This window comes from Narcine bancroftii, chromosome 10 (assembly GCF_036971445.1).
Source record: "Narcine bancroftii isolate sNarBan1 chromosome 10, sNarBan1.hap1, whole genome shotgun sequence".
NCBI classification, from domain to species: Eukaryota; Metazoa; Chordata; class Chondrichthyes; order Torpediniformes; family Narcinidae; genus Narcine; species Narcine bancroftii.
The window spans coordinates 3,452,973-3,471,057 of record NC_091478.1 but is presented as its reverse complement, the minus strand read 5'-3'; the positions used below and the strand labels follow the sequence as shown (position 1 = coordinate 3,471,057).

The 18,085-nt window shown below is 40.5% G+C and overlaps 1 protein-coding gene across 10 annotated transcripts in view; it reads left to right on the top strand.

The window, feature by feature from the left end:
- The window catches only part of pwwp2b (PWWP domain containing 2B), a 150,693-nt gene that overhangs the window by 45,566 nt on the left and 87,042 nt on the right, over positions 1 to 18,085 (top strand). Inside the window, exon 3 of one of the 10 annotated variants that reach the window (XM_069899602.1) lies at positions 6,869 to 8,294. The exons of the other annotated variants lie outside the window; for them this stretch is intronic. The gene's annotated coding sequence lies outside the window, so the exon portion shown is untranslated. Of the gene's footprint in view, positions 1 to 6,868; positions 8,295 to 18,085 lie in introns of those variants that run through there. 10 annotated transcript variants of the gene reach the window in all.

The window sequence follows — 18,085 nt, the reverse complement described above, 5'->3', positions numbered from 1 at the left end:
ATACCCCTATCAATGTGGTCACACCTTTCCCGTTCCTCAACTCCACCCTTATTGCTTCTGTAGTCAAGTCCTCTTGGTTGTCCTGACCTCGCAAAGCTGACTAGTAATGCCATTCCTCCCCCTTTCATCCCTCCTCCTCTGTCACATCTGAAGCAAAGGAACCCTGGAACATTAAGATGCTCGTCCTTCCCCTCCTGCAACCAAGTCTCACTAATAGCAATGTCGTAATCTCACGTGTCAATCCATGCCGTAAGATTGTCAGCCTTTTGAACAATACTCCTTGCATTAAAATAAATGCACCTGAGAAAATTTTTATCACATATAAACCTACAATTTCTGTCTATACATGCAGTCCTCACATGACCTTTATCCTCTTCCTTCTCACCAACTGCTCTACATTCTGGTTCCCCTTCATCAACCTGAAACCTTAACTTTGGGTTTTCCCTCCACAGATGCTGCCTGACCTGATGAACATTTTCAGCATTTTCTGTTTAAGAACAAGTTGAGAATTGATTGGAAATCGTATGTGTTTGTCTGAAATACAGAAAAATACTGTTTAAATTCATGAGTAATATTTGCAATTTTTGGAAGAATAAAGTGATTTCAGGATTATATCTAAATGATGTGGAGACATAAACACTAGTAAATTAATGAAGAAAATTGTAGATTTATTCCAAGTGAGAGATTTTTTAAAAAAAAAGCATTCTAAGGTACAAGGATTTGCTGAAATAATACTAATTCTGAGAAGTTGCACTTGTTGGAAAAGATTTAACAGTCTAAGTTTCTTTATGGTAAGGCTGACCTAATAGGAATCTTTGATTATCAGATGTTTCAGCTGAGTGGCTGTGGAGACATTTCTTCTTGTGGAAAACTCAAGACATGGTCCAGAAGTATAAAATACTTACCAAAGATGTTCTGAGAAACTTTTAAAGAATACCTAAGACCTTATCAAAGGAATAGCTAATCATGTGTTTAAGAGAAGGAAGATGCACGTCACTGGAGTTGAATGGATAGGAGTGGGAGTTGCCTTGGTTGTGGAATTAAATAGTTTTGATGTATTTGATCAAATAACTCATTTCTATGTTGTTCATGTTTTCAGTACCATGGAGCTGTGCAAAACAGTTTTGGAATTCTACCTCTTGTACTGTGGCCCTCCCTTAAAACATTAAGTAGCCTAACTGATAAATTGATGGTGCACAAACTAATTCCATATGATTCAAGTCGACTTGCGATTTGAAATGGATATTTTAATGCTATTTAAGTCTGTTGTTTTTCTAAAACTGTAGTTAAGCAGAGCCACAAAAACCCAATCTGCTGGAGGAACTCAGTGAGGGGAGATGGGTTGTTGACCTTTTGAGTCCAAGATGAAGATGATTCTTGATGTAGGGTTTCGACCAATGCCTTGCCAATTGCTGCACTCAACTCACTGCTGCTTGACCTACTGATTTCCTCCAGCAGATTTGTTGTTACACGAGATACCAGCATTTGCAGCGTCTTGTACCTCCTCATCAAAATAATCAGAAAATGTTGACTGGATTTTTTTTATTGCTGCTAGAAAACGTGGATGAGTTATTGACTATTTTCTCTTTATCTTTCTGACCCTGTATTTGCTTTGTAACTCCGGCCTTTTTCTTGGCTTTTTCACCTATCTTTGCCTTTGCCTTTCTTATTTCTACTCCTCTTTCCCATCTTCTCTTGTTTCTTCTGTCTGTTTGACTATTTAAAGAGACATATCTCTCTTTCTCTCTTGGATATTATTTATCTTCCCATCCTTGATGAAATATCCAAAATGTATTTATTGTTGTGTCCTTATTTGCAAATATAAATTTGGTATGATATAAAACAATCAAATTGTGTTTAATTTTATTCTTTTAGCAATGGAAACTGCTTTGGAATTGAATGAAGTGTTTTGGGTGAACGCCATGCATATTTGCTTCAGTTTGGCTCAGTACGGTTTCTTTGACCTGTTCCCTGAGAACTGAAGTTTCAGTGTCACAAATCAGTGCCAAGATTAATTGCAAAACTGAGTCCAGTAATAGTGCAGAATGTTCTGAGCATGCCACCGAACATCTTGAAGATCATTGTTTAACAGTTTTTTTTCCTCTCTCATTTTAAAGGCAGTAAAAGTTGTAAATTGCAGCAATAAAATTAATTATATGTCTGGAGGTCCTGGTTTCAACAAATATAAAGCTTGTCTCCCTATTATGGAGATCACTTTGTGAATAATGTCATTTTCCATATTAGACTGGGAAAAGAGTACAAAACTGAGAGTGAAACTGACTAAAATTCTAGCTTAAGACAAAGGGATGGTTGCATTTGGGCTGGGTGACAAGGTGGGAGAATGAATGTTGACTAACTGAGTTGCCAATTCATGTTCCATGGAGTCTTTACCACATTTTAGGATGGCCCATTTCCACACCAATCTTGTCAGAACCATGTTTCAGCACTGCTTCCATATGGTTATGAATATCAATCTTTCACAGTAACATTCAGATCCAGGGTTGTTGCTGTGTGTGTTGGAATGATGACCATAAATATTAGCTGTCATTCATCATGTCATGGCTGTGCCGCTGAAGGTAACCACTCATTCCACACTGAAAAAGCAAAGCTCCAGCTCTTGCAATCTACTTTGTCAAGTTGGGGGCAATTGAATATAAACTCATGGAAGCTCTCAAGTGCAGCAAAAATTTGGACATGAAGGTCGGTCTTCTCCAGATATGCAAGACATTACCTGATGCAGAAACCTGGAGCAAAAAAAAACAAACAGCTGGAGGGATTCATCAGGTCAAAAAGCACTTAAGGGAAAGGAGGGGTGGGGAGAGGCATGAAGGAATTTGTTTCAGGTTGAGAACCTGTAATAGGAGTTAAGGGTTATGGGGATAAGGCTGGAAAGGGCTACTGATGGTAGTGATCAGCCATGATCTGTAAAATGGCGGTGCTGGATCGACGGGCTGAAGGGCCTACTCCAGCTCCTATTGTCTATTGTCTTATCTTCTATCTGACCTCCAAGTGTGCCTGTCTGAAGCCTTGAGCAGACAAGCTAGTGTGTAACCTTCCTATCTGCCCAAACAGCGATGCATGTACACATTCACCTGGTGAAGATTGTGCTGGCAGAGACGTAAAACTTGAAGACTTCAGAATCCAAATTTATTGTTAATAACATCATGAAATGTGTTATTTTTCAGCAGTATTACAGGTGCAAAATTACTATAAATTATATTTTGTAAAAATAAATTAGTGGGAAAGAAGTGGCCCATTGTCCATTCCGAAATCTGAGGGCAGAGGGGAAGAAGCTTTTTTTTAGTGTGCACCGTTGTGTTTGTCTTCAGGCTCCCATACCTCCTTCCCAATGGTAGGAGTGAGAAAAGGGCATAGCCTGGGTGTTGAGGGTCCTGTTGAGGGTCCTGGGTGTTGAGGGTCCTGTTGAGGGTCCTGGGTGTTGAGGGTCCTGTTGAGGGTCCTGGGTGTTGAGGGTCCTGTTGAGGGTCCTGGGTGTTGAGGGTCCTGTTGAGGGTCCTGGGTGTTGAGACACCGCCTGCCTCTTGTCAATGATGGCACTTGTCCTATGCATTGGGCACCTCCACTACAGCCAGTGGTGCAATCAGTCAGAGTGCTGATCAGTAATGTTGGCAGCATGTGTAATCTGAACATTCACACACTGATCCTGGCTACACATGAGTGATCATTGAACCTCCAGCTGGGCATTCAGGCACTTGGATTTTCTCCTGGCATTTGTACATTGCTATGAGTTTCACTCCCTTAAAAGCATAAGGAGAAGAATGCAAGAAATTAGGCCATTCAACCCCCCCAAAAACATTGCTCCTACTTCCCTGTTTTCCTGCTCCTTATCTTGATTACTTTAACATCTAATCTCTCATAACTACCAGTAATCTGTTTTTAATATAATCAAGCCATGTTGATAAATCCCAGAGGAAATTACTTCTCCATTCTACCCCAGCAAACCTCTAAAAATTCTGTACATTTCCATGAGATCACAACTTACTCTTTCACAATGTAAGTAAAGATGTTGTCTGCTCAATCTCCTGTTATAAGACCGGTGTGTCACTCCAGAAACCATGTCTAATGAATCTTTGCTGCACTCCCTTCATGACATGTATGTGTTTTTTGGGTAAGGGGATTGAAATTGCACACAATACTCCAGCTGTGATCACATAATTATGATTATACACTGTTCTGTTGCATTGTTCTTATTTTAGTCAATTATCAAAGTAGGTTAAACTTGCTGCCCACTCCACTGACTGAACACCATGCCTACAGACTTTTTGTATCGGTTGAAGGTAAAGGTAAATACAGTATTAGAGAATTGGGAAAGTCTCTGTCTTGTGCTAGTTAACGAATATTACTGCACATGTAATAAAGAGACATACATGCAGTAATATTTCATAACTAGCTCTTTCAAGAAAGTTTCCCAATTCTCCTCAAAAATTTTATTTTTTCCCTCAACCTATACAAAATTGGAAGAGAATTGGGAATTTACATTTCAGTGTTTCATTTGGGGTATAATTACACAACATTGTTACTATATATACATGTATTTGGCTAACAAAAGGGAACATTCTACTTTGACTTTGTGTAATGTGATTCTGACTAATCCCAGTTATCCTTATGATTTATTGTATTTTAACTGAATGTGTGTTACCTGAGATTAAATCCGGTTCATTGGGTTCACAGAGATACAGGCTTACAGACAAAGGATGATCTTTATTGCATTCATGGGGAAGACACAAAATAACACTTGATACTAAAACAATATTGGCATTCACATCAGATTCAGTGATCTACGATACCAGTGGTTTCGCTCGCTCTCTGTAATATTCGGTCACCAGCACACTCTTACAAGACAGAGACTTCACGCACTCTTGATTCCCTGTACCAACGAGGTGCGGCTTAATGCTAAGTATTCTCATACAATGCTGTGGTCCCACTCTAAGTGTTGTGCACATCTTACCAATGACTCCTCTAGCGATGGTGATGTCCACAGTTCACGACCTGGCAGAGAGCAGCGTTTGTAGTCCGGACTAAGGAGCTAAGAAACTAGTTGGCTGCATGTGGTGGGCTTTTAAAATGCAGTAAGCTGGGGAGTCTGGCCAGGTAATCAGTAAGCAATTTAAAGGGGCCAGTAGTCAAGTGCGCACTAATGGGTGGGCAGAGCTCATCCTTGATTGGCAAGTGATGCGCTTTCCAATAAGGTTCCAGCGGAGTGGTCACGTGACCCTCTACAACCCATATTCCCATCAGGTTCCAGACAGAGAGGCCACATGATCTTCCACAATCCAGACACAATGTGCGACTTCTCAATCAGATCTATGTGGGTCTGAAAACACCTAATTTGCCAACAAGGTTTATTTTGTAACAAAAGTTAAAGGGAACTTCATGCTGGATGATTCATCGCCAAATGGGAAAAATATTACCCTGAGCATTCTAACAGCTCCCTTGTTTCTTCATCTTCCGTCCTCCTCTTAATGCTCTCCAACTTATCAAATCCTCCACTCGTCTCTTGTACAGTGAGTCTAAAGCTCATCAAAAACCATGTGAGTGGACACATTTGTGTTATTATTCTCCCTATTCCTTCCCCAAACTTCCAACCTCTATTTCCTATGGCCATTAGCCATGACTTCATCAAATCCAATTGAATGATTCTGTACATCTGCTGAAGCATATAGGACAAACTGGAAGAATACACTCTCCACTCCCATCACCTGCTATTGATGTCTTGGAGCCTCTGAACATATTATTCAGTCTTGTAAATCATGCAAACACTCAGGTTTTCACACTGACTTCAAATGTGATGTAATTCCTTTGCTCAACATTTACACTGGAGAACAATTTTTTTTAAAGAGGTTTGCTTCCTGAAAAGAAATTATTATAGACAACTTCAAGTTCAACACAAAGATAATTTCAAATTTGCTGTATCAAGTAGGAAGTTGGAGAAACTTTTATTAACTTTTATTCTATTTACCATGTTTAATCATATATGATGATGACACATTACATTAGTTCAACTGGCCTAAAAAGGGTCTGCCACTGATTTCGTTTGTACTCAGCATCTGATGACTCTCATGTCAGGGTCCAACAATAGTCGGCTAGCATTGATGGATTCCAGTTGCCCTGATACAGCTTTTCCATGGGCACAATGTCTTGATGAAACTTTCACCACTGACGGGATCAGCAGGGAAGAAGTCCACATGCGAACACAAAGTGAATTTTCACCGACGTTGCACTTCATGGTTTTGGAGCGTGAAGCAGGTTGTCACATCTCAGCTGGATGTGGTTTTGTGCTCTGTACATATACAGCATCAGTATATAGGAGCTGCTTTTATAGCCTGTTTGCATCTATCCTAACTAAGCATGCCCAGGTCTAAGACAACATTTGCATAGCACCTGCACTGCGTGCTTGCCCAGGTATGCTTGGCCTGACCAAAACAGCTTGCTTGGTGGACAATATTACTAGAAGACTTAAAATATGACAGGAGATCACAAAAATAGGTGTTATCTAAAAAAATTATAATGATAGGAAAATGTTGAGGGTGATTTTTGTGATGAACAGTCCAAAATCCATAAATTATACCCAAGAAGCAAAATCTTCATTGTTCAGTGTTATGGATGTAACACATTGAAATGCTTTGAAGTGGTGAAGCATGCACCTTTTTCTTTGCTTTTCAGTGCTTACCTATCGTACTTTATCCCCTGAGCTCCGTCTCCTGCTCTGTTTCTCTTGCAAGTTTAATTTTCTGTTTGATCACTTTGAACTGTTTCCTTCAAGTAAGTTTCATTTCCTCCTGGTAGCTGGTGTGTGTAATTGAAATTGATTTATTTTGTATTTACTTGTGTTCCTTCCTCTTTGCAGGGCTCCTCCATCACCATGGCTGTTCAGATTTGGAATGGCAACACTTCCTCCCAGAAGCTAAATATGCTGATTTATTTGCCTCAACTGCAAGTCTTCTCATGCATTCCCTCCACCTTCCTCACTACTTCTTCTTCCTGGGCTGTTATTGCCTTTTCTCATTCTTTTTGGGTGTAGGGTCAACATGAAAGAGGGTCTTTGAACTCTAGCTCTCTCTCATCAGGCAAAATTGTATACAAGAGGCATAGATTATCAGGTGGACAGCCAGATAATTTTCCCTAGGGTGGCAATGGCCATTACCTCAGGACATTTGTTTAAGGTTTAGAGGAGATGTCAGAGGTAGATTTTTTAGATAGAGAATTGTGGGAGCCAGAGGATGGTGGTGTAGACATTTAAAAGACTCAGATAGGTTCATAGATACAAGACAAATAGATGGTATGGGCTGTGAGGTTGGAAAGAGTTAGATTAATGCTGGAACATATGTATGTAGGTTGGCACAACATTGTGGCCTGAAGGGCCCATCTTGTACTGGACTGTTCTATAATCTAAATTGGAGAAACTAATTTTTAGATTTGGTGCCACTTGGTCTTTGTGATGTAAAATATATGACTTACCTGAACAGGCTGTCTGAATGTGAATTTATTCTCAATGATCACCATGTTGCTCAGATTGAAGGGCTGTTCAAGCAACAAATTAAGTGAGTGAGGATGACTTTTCACTTGCGCTAGTGGTTAATTTAGCATTTGGAGTCAAAATTTTGTTAAGCTAACACTTTACTGACTATAATGTAAGGTGAAAATTCCAATTTAAGATGGGAAACCTTAGTTCAAGTAAATGTACTTGAACTTTGTAAATTTTATTGTCTGGTTCAGTGAGCTTGCATTTGCAGCACAGGCTATGAGAGAAATTTGGCCAGTGTTCAGGTGAAGTGGAGAATGGAAATTAAGGCATATTAATGCAAGAGTAGAGTATTCTGTGTTGGTTGTGATTTCTTTTAACGTAATTCTGCCTTATCCTGGCTCTCAAAATAGTTCAGTATATTTATGTTTATGAAACTTGAGCTGAATATGTGGTCGTCTGATCTGTTGGGTCCAGTTTTGGTGGGTCTGGAGAGGTCTACTTTGCCTTCACATTTAGCTTAATTCAAAACATTGAAGTTGGGCAAGGGTAGGGTTTTGAACTACCTTTGGAGGTGGAGATAGGCGAAGAATGGGGGTGATTTAAAGGAGAAAGCAACAATGTCATCAGGTCACAAGTATGCAGATGCCATGCCTCCATTTCACTCCTTCAGCTCTATATTGTAAGGCTTGTTGCTTGGCATCCAATACTTAACAAAATAGAATTTCTTCCAACTAATTATTGGGAAGATTGAAGCCATTGACTTCAAGCCTTTCCAGTCTCTTGTCCCTGGCTTCATTCTTTCCCTGGTAACTCTCTGAGTTTTCATGAATTGCTGGAATTTGTGGGGGGTGGGGGGGGGGAGGTAAGAAGGGACTTAAATGAAACATACAATCCTGAGGGAGAATCTACAACTGAGAATCACTGTTTAAAAATTAGAGGTTTCCCATTCAGAGATAAAGATGAAATCATTTTTTCTAGGGTTGCGAGTCACTTCCTGAAATAAGAATCGTTGACTATTTTTAAGGCTGAGGATTATAGATACTTGATGAGCAAGGGTGTGAGAAGTTACTGTTAGCAGATGCTTTTAAGCTTGAACAATGACTTTTTATATTTGGTACCGAACTCATAGCCATTTATTAATACACTGTATAATAGTCTGTCTGCTGTTAAATGTTCATAGGTTTCTTAGCGATTTGATCAGTGTGATTTTTGCATGCAAGATAATTATGATTGTAAGAACAGGAAGGACTTGTGTCGGATCTCTGGGCACAAACCCATGATATCAGTCAACGTGCAACATTCTAGTTAACGTCACCTTGTGAAAATTGTGGTGCAAATGCTTGATTAAAATATGATTTGACTTGAGGCAGGCAGAGATTGAAAGCTTCCTCCTGTATGTAAAAGGATGCATTCCTAACTGGGTTGAACAGGTTATTTGTTTCCTCCCAAGTGGTTCTATAATCTTCCAACTGTCAGGTTAGACTCCACATTCTTTATTGCCACAGGACCCCAAGCCCCCCATACCTTTCCTCTCCATCCCCCACCCCGATTACTTGATATGACGGTGGCTGATCCATCTCCATTACCCATCTGCCCCAGAGGACAGAAGGGCCATAACCAGTCCTATCAATTCAAGCTCTATTCCCAGCTTGGTGGGAGATTCTTCAAAGTTTGTGCATCTTGTACAATCTTGAGCCTAATCTACATTATATGCATGATTACATGCTAGGCCTTCTCCATGTGCATGGGGCATGGCAGATGGCATGTTCTCATTTTGTAGCTCCCAAAGCATTAAACTAAAGTAGGCAGGGAACTCTTAAGAACACTATTTCAGTGGAGGATTTTCCTAACTCTATCCCTGCCAATCCTACCCCATTTCTAATTATTAATATTTTAATGCATGAGTACTCATTCTATATTCCACTGTTTCCTCCCATCAAACCTGCCAGAAAAGTTTTATGTGGTGTAAACAATAGGAGTAGACATGCTTATTTGAGTTTCACTGGGTTGTGTTGGCAGTCTTATGTGGATTTGCTGGTATTTCTCAGGGCAAGTGACTAAGTTTTGGGACAGAAGTTTTTAGGATTCCCGAGCATTTACACTGGGGAATCTCCTCTCAAAAACTACATTAGGTTAAACTTGTTGCATGATTTAAAAATCCATTCGTTTATTTATTGATTGTAGAGCAATGGAATTTACCTTCTGAATAATTATTTAAAGTTTCTGAATATAAGGGACTTTCAAAGACCTTGAAAAATATTTGACACATGATAAAGCTGGAGACAGGGTTTCCTGTTCGTCTAAGATTTCCAGAGGAATTTAACAGATGAGCCTCCATCTGGCCTGCCTACTTCATTCAAGACCTTGCCACTATCTCGGGCCAGCAAGAACAGCCTTTTGGAGCAGGAGAACATGAATTTGGGCAAGAAACAATAATATGGCCAGCTGGTGTCACCTGGACAAATCTGGCTGAATGTGTCGAGAGCAGAAATTTGTAGCATGGTAATAGCTTATCCAAATAATTAGTTAAAAACTTCCAAGCTCCCTGTAACGCAGTAGATCTATACATAAATATTTAATTTGTAAAATCTTGTGTTCAACTTTGTGCTTTTAGTGCAGTAACCACTAAAGTCAAATTTCAAAAGTGGGAGTGAAAACAAAAGGCACTTTTTTAGTTTAAAATGCTTCCAGATGTACAGAGAGCTCATAGATGAAATCCAATCCTAAACGGTAACTTTATATTGGATAGAAATAACAATAGAAATTAACAAGGTTGTGATGTGTGAGCATTTTAGTAGGCAAGGTGGAAGCACAACCATAATTTTATTGTAACATTTAATTCAAAAGGTGCTCAAAATGCAGTTTGCATCAGTTATGGGGTTAAAGTATACTGAAGTGATGTTCTCCTTGAGATGTATGAAAGCATGCATTGAAAATGTTAATACAATGCACTTTTTGACAATTTGACACATTGGCGATCAAACTAAAAGTGAATGTGTTTAGTATTTAAAATATAAAGTAAAACCCCTGGTTCTGGCACCTATGATTTGGTTGATGACGGACAAGTGTATTTTCCTGTTGCTTGAGATTTACAGTGCCTAATTAATACATCAGCATTAAGAATAAACAGTTTAAAAGACAAAGATACTGCACTGTACAAACTTCACTTGCATTAATATATAAACTTTAAAGCATTATACTTTATTTTCAGTCACATTCTTTGAAAACATTTAACCGTTGCTGCATCTGCAGGATCCTCCCCCTCCATTGAGCACCTAAAAAACAAATAATAACATTATAGATAATTAGCCCCCCCCCCCCCCAGCCCTCAGTTTTTACCGATAAAGCCTCTGGCAAGGGATAAGTAGACACTTTAAGAGAGTCACCCCAACAGAGAGCAACATCAAGCCAGATGACGCCATTGCTGTTTCACACAAGTTTATTCAAACAACTGTTACCAACAAGTACAACCAAGACACTGTCCTGGCAGAATATTTACTCCAAGCTTCACCAGAACATTTGGAGAACATTTCTGTACTTCAGAGAACATTTACTTTCACAATTTTTAACTTGCATATTTTACCTATTATTTTATTCTTATTTGTTTTCCTTTTTTTCTGCTGATTGATTATTGAGTACTGGTTGCTTGAATTCCAGATACCAGAGGTTTTACTGTATTTAAGTATCTTTCTGACTTGTTGAAACTTTAAACAGTTGAATATAATTATTATGGGGTCCAGTAAATCTAACCCAAGATCCAAACTACCATACTATAATTTTTGACCTCCTCCTTGATGAGTCCAAGTTAAGGATATCTTGATTTTAGTTAACTCACAAGTTGCCACGGAAGGACACATGTAAATCAATACCCTTGAATGAAAATAAACTCCTGGTATTAAAATCACTTACCCTGTTTCATATGTTTGAAGCCAGGCATTTTATTGTTGCTGGATCAATGCATGATGTTCTTGTATGACATTCCTGTATCCTTAATTTTAATGGCATGGTTACCGTACCTAAAAATAAATGGATTAGTCCTTTCAGGCAAAATAGCCCACAGAGTTAGTTAAATGTATTCAGCATTTAACCGTGACTATCAAACATGGTAATTTCTGAGCTGCATTGCTCTTCTAACTCCCAATTTAATTATCTTTTTAGATTAAAATTAAAAATCATTGCATTCTGAACACGGTTAAAATAAACTGCAAGAGCAGGGGTTTAAACTTTGTTCTTAATGTACTTGTCCGATGCTACCTTAGAGATTGACAATCTGTTACACTCTCATTGATTTTTAATGTCTTTAATCACTTTTGCCATAAATATCGACTACACTAATTGAAACAGTGCAAAATGTCTCCATGGTAACAAAGCAACAGCTAACATGACTGAATAAACAGAGCACAACCGTTCAGTCTACACACCTTCAAATTGATCAGTGTAAGAATTTGTGCTTCCTTTGTAAATTGAATTTCATCCCTGTTACAATTTGCCTACCTTCGCTAATCTCTGAAAAAGTTTAATATTAGGAATGATCATTTAAAGCCAGCTAGTGTATTGATGTCACAAATAATTCTTTATACATGTTCTGCCTCTGTCTGTCTTGCCTACTGTACTTATATTTGCCTCATTCGCCACACGACTACTTTGGGACATACTCCTCTGCCAAAATAGTTTAAACCCTCTTGAGTGGCTCGAGCAATGCTTCCTGCCAAGATATTGATTACCTTCCAGTTCAGGTGCAACATGTCCTGGTTGTAGAGGTCATCTCTGCCCCAGAAGAGATTGCAAGGGTCCAAATCTGAATCCTTCCCTCCTACACCAGCTCATTAGTCCCCATTTTCCCCAACCCTCACTAGCAGGTGGAATCAGGACTAATCCCTTAAGGTCCCGCTTTTTAACCTTCTGCTTAACTACAGTTTAGCAATCAACACCATCATCCTCTCAAAATTGATCAGCAAATGCCAAGATCTGGCACTCTATACCCCACTGTGTATCCTGGATTTCCTCACTTCCCAACCATAGTCAGTGAGGTTGGTAAGAACATCTCTACAATCTCCATCAGTATCAGAGCACCACTGGGCTGTGTTCCTAGTCCCCTGTTCTACTCGCTATTCACCCATGACTGGCTTGGTACAAAGACAACATCATTTTTCAGATTTGCTGATGGAAGTGAGTTGTATGAAAAAGGTCAATGAGTCAGTGTCCAGGAGGGAGATTAAAAACTTGGCTGAATAGTGCTCAATAACTTCTCACTCAATGTCACCAAAACCAAGGAGCTTATTATTGACTTCAGGAATGGAAGACTAAAGATGTATGATCCAGTGGTCATTGGGGGAATCAGAGGTGGAGAGGGTGACCAAATTTAAGTTCTTGAGAGTCACTATATTGGAAAATCTTCCTGGACCCAAAACGCTAATGGCATCGTGAAGAAAGCCTCAGGAATTTGCGGAGGTTTAGTATGACATCGAAAACTCTGGCAAATTTTTATGGAGGTACGGTGGAAAGTGTGCTGACCAGCTGCATCACAGCCTGATATGGAGACACCAATACCCTTGAGTGCAAAGCCCTGCAAAAGGTAGTGGGCACAGTCCAGGACATTACAGGCAAAACTCTCCCACCATCGAGAACATCTACAGGAAATGTTGTCATTGGAGAGCAGCAGCGATCATCAAGGATCCACTTTACTCAGCACCTGCTCTTTTCTCGCTGCTGCCATCAGGAAAGAGGTTTAGATGCCATAAGACTCGCACCACCAGGTTCAGGAATAGCTACTGTCCCTCCACCATCAAACTTAACAACAAACTCAATCCTTAAATGACTTACTTTTTCTCTTTATTGATTTTTTTTCTCTCTGTATTGTACAGTTTGTTTATATTTCTATTTGTTTACTTGTGTACATACCTTCTTGAATAGACTTCCTGCCTCGCCTACAGGAAAAAAGAATCTCAGGGTTGTATGTGACGTCATGTATGTACTCTGACAATAAATCTGAACTTTAACTCCCGATATTCACTTTTGTTTATAATCTTGGTCTTTGGTGGGAGGAAACTGGACACCCCCCCCCCCCCCAGGGAAAACCCACACAGACACAGGGAGAATATACAAACTCTTTACAGTCAGTGTGGGATTCCAACCCTGGTTCTGATCACTGGCTCTGTAAAAGCATTGCATTAACCTCTACACCAACCACACCGTTTCCCAACCGTATAACAATTACAGCAGAGAAGCAGTCCAGTTTGGCTCTTCTAGTCCACGCCGAACACCGCCATAACCCACCCCATCTCTCTTGTCCATATACCTATCCAATTTTTCCTTAAATATTAAAATCGAACCCACATCTACCACCTCAGTCGGAAGCTCATTCCACACTCCTGCCACCCTCTGAGTGTTTCCCTTAAACTTTTCCGCCTTCAATCTCAATCCATGTTTTCTTGTTTGAATCTCCCCCGCTCTCAATGGAAAAAGCCTGTCCACATTTACTCTGTCTCTCTCATAATTTTAAATACCTCTATCAAATCACCCCTCAATCTTCTGCACACCAGGGAATAAAGTCCCAGCCTGCTCAACCTTTCCCTGTAACTCAAACCCTGAAATATTCAAACCCTGTGTTCTGCAGCTGTTCAGAGAGATTCCTGAGCCGGGCACTCAGGAAACAACAAACTATTCTGGAGTCTTTATTGTGGCTGCAGAGTCTTCCATCTGGCCTTCTCAATGATTATCTCCATCCTCTCCTCCTGGGCATTAGAGCCAGTTGTTGTGCCACAGATATGGCTGCTGCTCTCCTCTAAAAGAGTATCCCTCTGCACAGCCACCCCCCCCCCCCCCCCCACTCCTCACATAGTATCCAGAAGAAATCCCTGTTTCCGAGTAGCCACAGGCGAATCCTGGACTCTCTGGCTACCCACTCTACCTATCCTGGTGTTCACCCAGCCACCTGCACCTTAAGTGTAATCACCTCACTAAAACCCATCGATGATCTCCTGAATGAGCAGCTGGAACAGCCATTGGGCTCAATGCCTTCGGTCAGGAGCTGTGTCTCGACATCTTTCCTACACCAGAGACATTGAACTTCCCCTTTTCTCCAGGAGGAGCATACAACTGCCTGAATTGCTATCTTTAAAACAATGAGACTGCAGAGGAAAATAAAGGATGTTACCTTCACACTGCTTAGCCTTCATGCTGACGCCTCTTGGGATAAAACGTCAGCACTTCTACCTCAAGCATAGCCCTTCAACTTTACAACGGAAAAAACAGGAGAGAGGGAACAAGGATAAGGAGGGCAAGGCAGATTAAATTTGCAACTTTTGGCCTTCAATTAACATCCATTGCTAAAACAGTTTTGAGATGCATGTCATGTTTACACCTGACGGCATTGTCTTTCTCGTCCACGTAGCAATATAGATCAGCTCTAAAACACAGCCTAATCCAGTCTAACCACAGTAAATCTATAAACTGGTCTGAGCATGAGGACTTCAAATTTTTCTTTCAAGGCTGACTTGAGCTGAAGCTCAAGGTTCCTTTTATTGTCACATAATAATAAAATGGAATACACACGATATACTTCAATTTTAGTCTGCTGTAAGGCAAACAGAGTCACTTAAACCATTGCCTGGTGCCTATAGACAATAGGTGCTGGAGTAGGCCAATTGGCTCGTCGAGCTAGCAGTGCCATTTATTGGATCATGGCTGATCTTTCTCTTTCAATAACCAATCCCAGACTTATCCTCATAACCCTTAAATCCCCTGCCCACAAGAGCCTTATCCAACTCTCTCTTAAATCTATTCAGCAAATCCGCCCCCACTACCCTCTGTGGCAATGCATTCCACAGAACCACCACTCTCTGGGTAAAAAATATTGTCATTTCTGTGTTAAATGGCCTTCCCTGTATTCTTAAACTATGCCTTCTAGTCCTAGTCTCTCCCATCATTGGGAACATGTACTCTGATTTCACCCTGTCAAGCCCTTTGATAATCCTAAATACCTCAATCATGTCTCCCCTCATCCTTCTAAACTCCATTTCATATAATCCAAGTCTTTCTAACCTATTCGCGTATGACAATCCTGCCATCCCGGGAACTAGCCTTGTAAATCTGCGTTACACTCCCTCTATAGCAAGTATGTCCTTTCTTAAATATGGGGACCAGAACTGGACGCAATACTCCAGGTGAGGTCTCACCAGGTCCCTGTACAACTGCAAGAGGGCTTCTCTACTCCTATTCTCCAATCCCCTCTTTATGAAAGCCTTCTTCACCACTTGCTGAACCTGCATGCTAGCTTTCAATGACTGATGAACAAGTACACCCAGATCCCTTTGCATTACCCCACTTCCTAGCTTAACTCTAACAATAAGAGAAAGAGAATCCCATCAGAGAAACTGTGAGTCTATGAGTCGTCTCTAGCACTCCTGCAGCCTCTAGCCGCATAGACTCGTGTTCAAACCATTAGTAACCCGAACTCCAGGTCCAAACCTCCGATACAATCAGGAAGTCTTTGGAGCCCTTCTTGCCCTCAACACCTTCTCAAATTCTCAAACCTGACACGTGTAGTGGCTACATTTGTGTTGAGAAGCCTCAGTCCCAGAAGGCAAGGCTAAAATAGAGCAGCACACAAAAGTGCTGAAAGAGCTCACCAGATCAAAGAGCACTAAGAAAAATATAAATAATCTTCAAGAAATAGTAGGGGACCAAGGATCTAATGTGAGGGAAGGGCTGAAGGAAATGTAAGTCAAGAGGTTGTGTTAGGTAAAATGAAAGGATTAAAAGCAGATAAATCCCCAGGGCCAGATAGTCTACATCCCAGAGTGCTTAAGGAAGTAGCCCAAGAAATTGTGGATGCATTAGTGATAATTTTTCAAAACTCTTTAGATTCTGGATTCGTTCCTGATGATTGGAGGGTGGCAAATGTAACCCCATTTTTTAAGAAGGGAGGAAGAGAGAAAACAGTAAACTATAGACCACAGCCTGACATTGGTGGTGGGGAAAATGCTAGAGTCAGTTATTAAAGATGGGATTGCAGCACATTTGAAAAGTAGTGGAAAGAGTCAGCATGGTTTTATGAAGGGAAAATCATGTGTGATGAATCTAATAGAATTTTTTGAGGATGTAACTAGTAGAGTGGATAAGGGAGAACCAGTGGATGTGGGATGTCTGGACTTTCAGAAGGCTTTTGATAAGGTCCCGCACAGGAGATTAGTGTACAAACTTAAAGCATGGTATTGAGATGGATGGAGAATTGGTTGACAGACAGGAAGCAAAGAGCAGGAATAAATGGGGTTATTTTCTGAATGGCGTACAGTGACTAGTGGGGGACCACAAGGCTCAGTGCTGGGACCAGTTATTTACAATATATATCAATGACTTAGATGAGGGAATAGAAAGCAGCATCTCCAAGTTTGCAGTTGACACAAAGCTGGTGGCAGGTTTAGCTGTGTAGAGGATGCAGGGTGTCTTGAACAAGTTAAACTAGAGGGCCAATGCATGACAGATGCAATATAATGTGGATAAATGTGAGGTTATCTACTTTGGAGGCAAGAACAGGAGAGAAGATTATTCCCTAAATGGTGTCCGATTAGGAAAAGGAGAGATGCAGCGAGACCCGGGTGTCACTGGGAACTAGTCATTGAAAGTGGGCCTTCAGGTATAGCAGGCAGTGAGAAAAGCGAATCGTATGTTGGTATTCTTAGCAAGAGGATACGAATATAGGAGCAGAGAGGTTCTACTGCAGCTGTACAGGGCCTTGTTGAGACCACACCTGGTGTATTGTGTACAGTTTTGGTATCCTTATCTGAGGAAAGGCATTCTGGTCATAGACGGAGTGCAAAGAAGGTTAACTAAATTGATACCAGAGGTGGCAGGTCTTGCATATGAAGAAAGACTGGATCGACTAGACTTATACTTGCTGGAATTTAGAAGATTGAGAGGGGATCTTATAGAAACATATAAAATTCTTAAGGGATTGGACTGGCTGGATGCAGGAAGGTCGTTTCTAATATTAGGGAAAATCAGAAGCAGGGGTCACAGTTTAAGGATAAGGGGGAAGACTTAGTCCTGAGATGAGAAAAAAAAGTTATCTCAAAGAGTGGTGAATCTGTGGAATTCTTTGCCACAGGAAGTGGTTGAAGCCGGTTCCTTATCTATATTTAAGAGAGATTTAGATTTGGCCCTCATGGCTAAGGGGATCCAGGGGTATGGGGAGAAGGCAGGTACTGGGTACTGAGTAGATGATCAGTCATGATCAAAGTAAATGGCGGTATAGGCTTGAAGGGCCAAATGGCCTACTCCACCTATTTTCTATGTTTCTATGGAAGGCAATAGGTAGTGAAATTTCAGGCTATAACCCTTCATCAGGAATGCCAAAAGCTAAAATAGAATCTGTCAACATGCATTTATCAATTTTATCACTCCTTCACTTTGCCATCCCAATAAGGCATTGCTACTGGGAAAATGAAATCTTCATCCTCAGCCATGGCTGGTGTTTTTTTTGCATAATATCTTACTTGCCAGCTAGAGACAAATTCCCTGCTTGTTTGCTGCAGGAGTTCATAAACAGCCTGTGTGACCACTACCAGTTCATTTTACTTTCTTCTGGAGTGCTGGTGA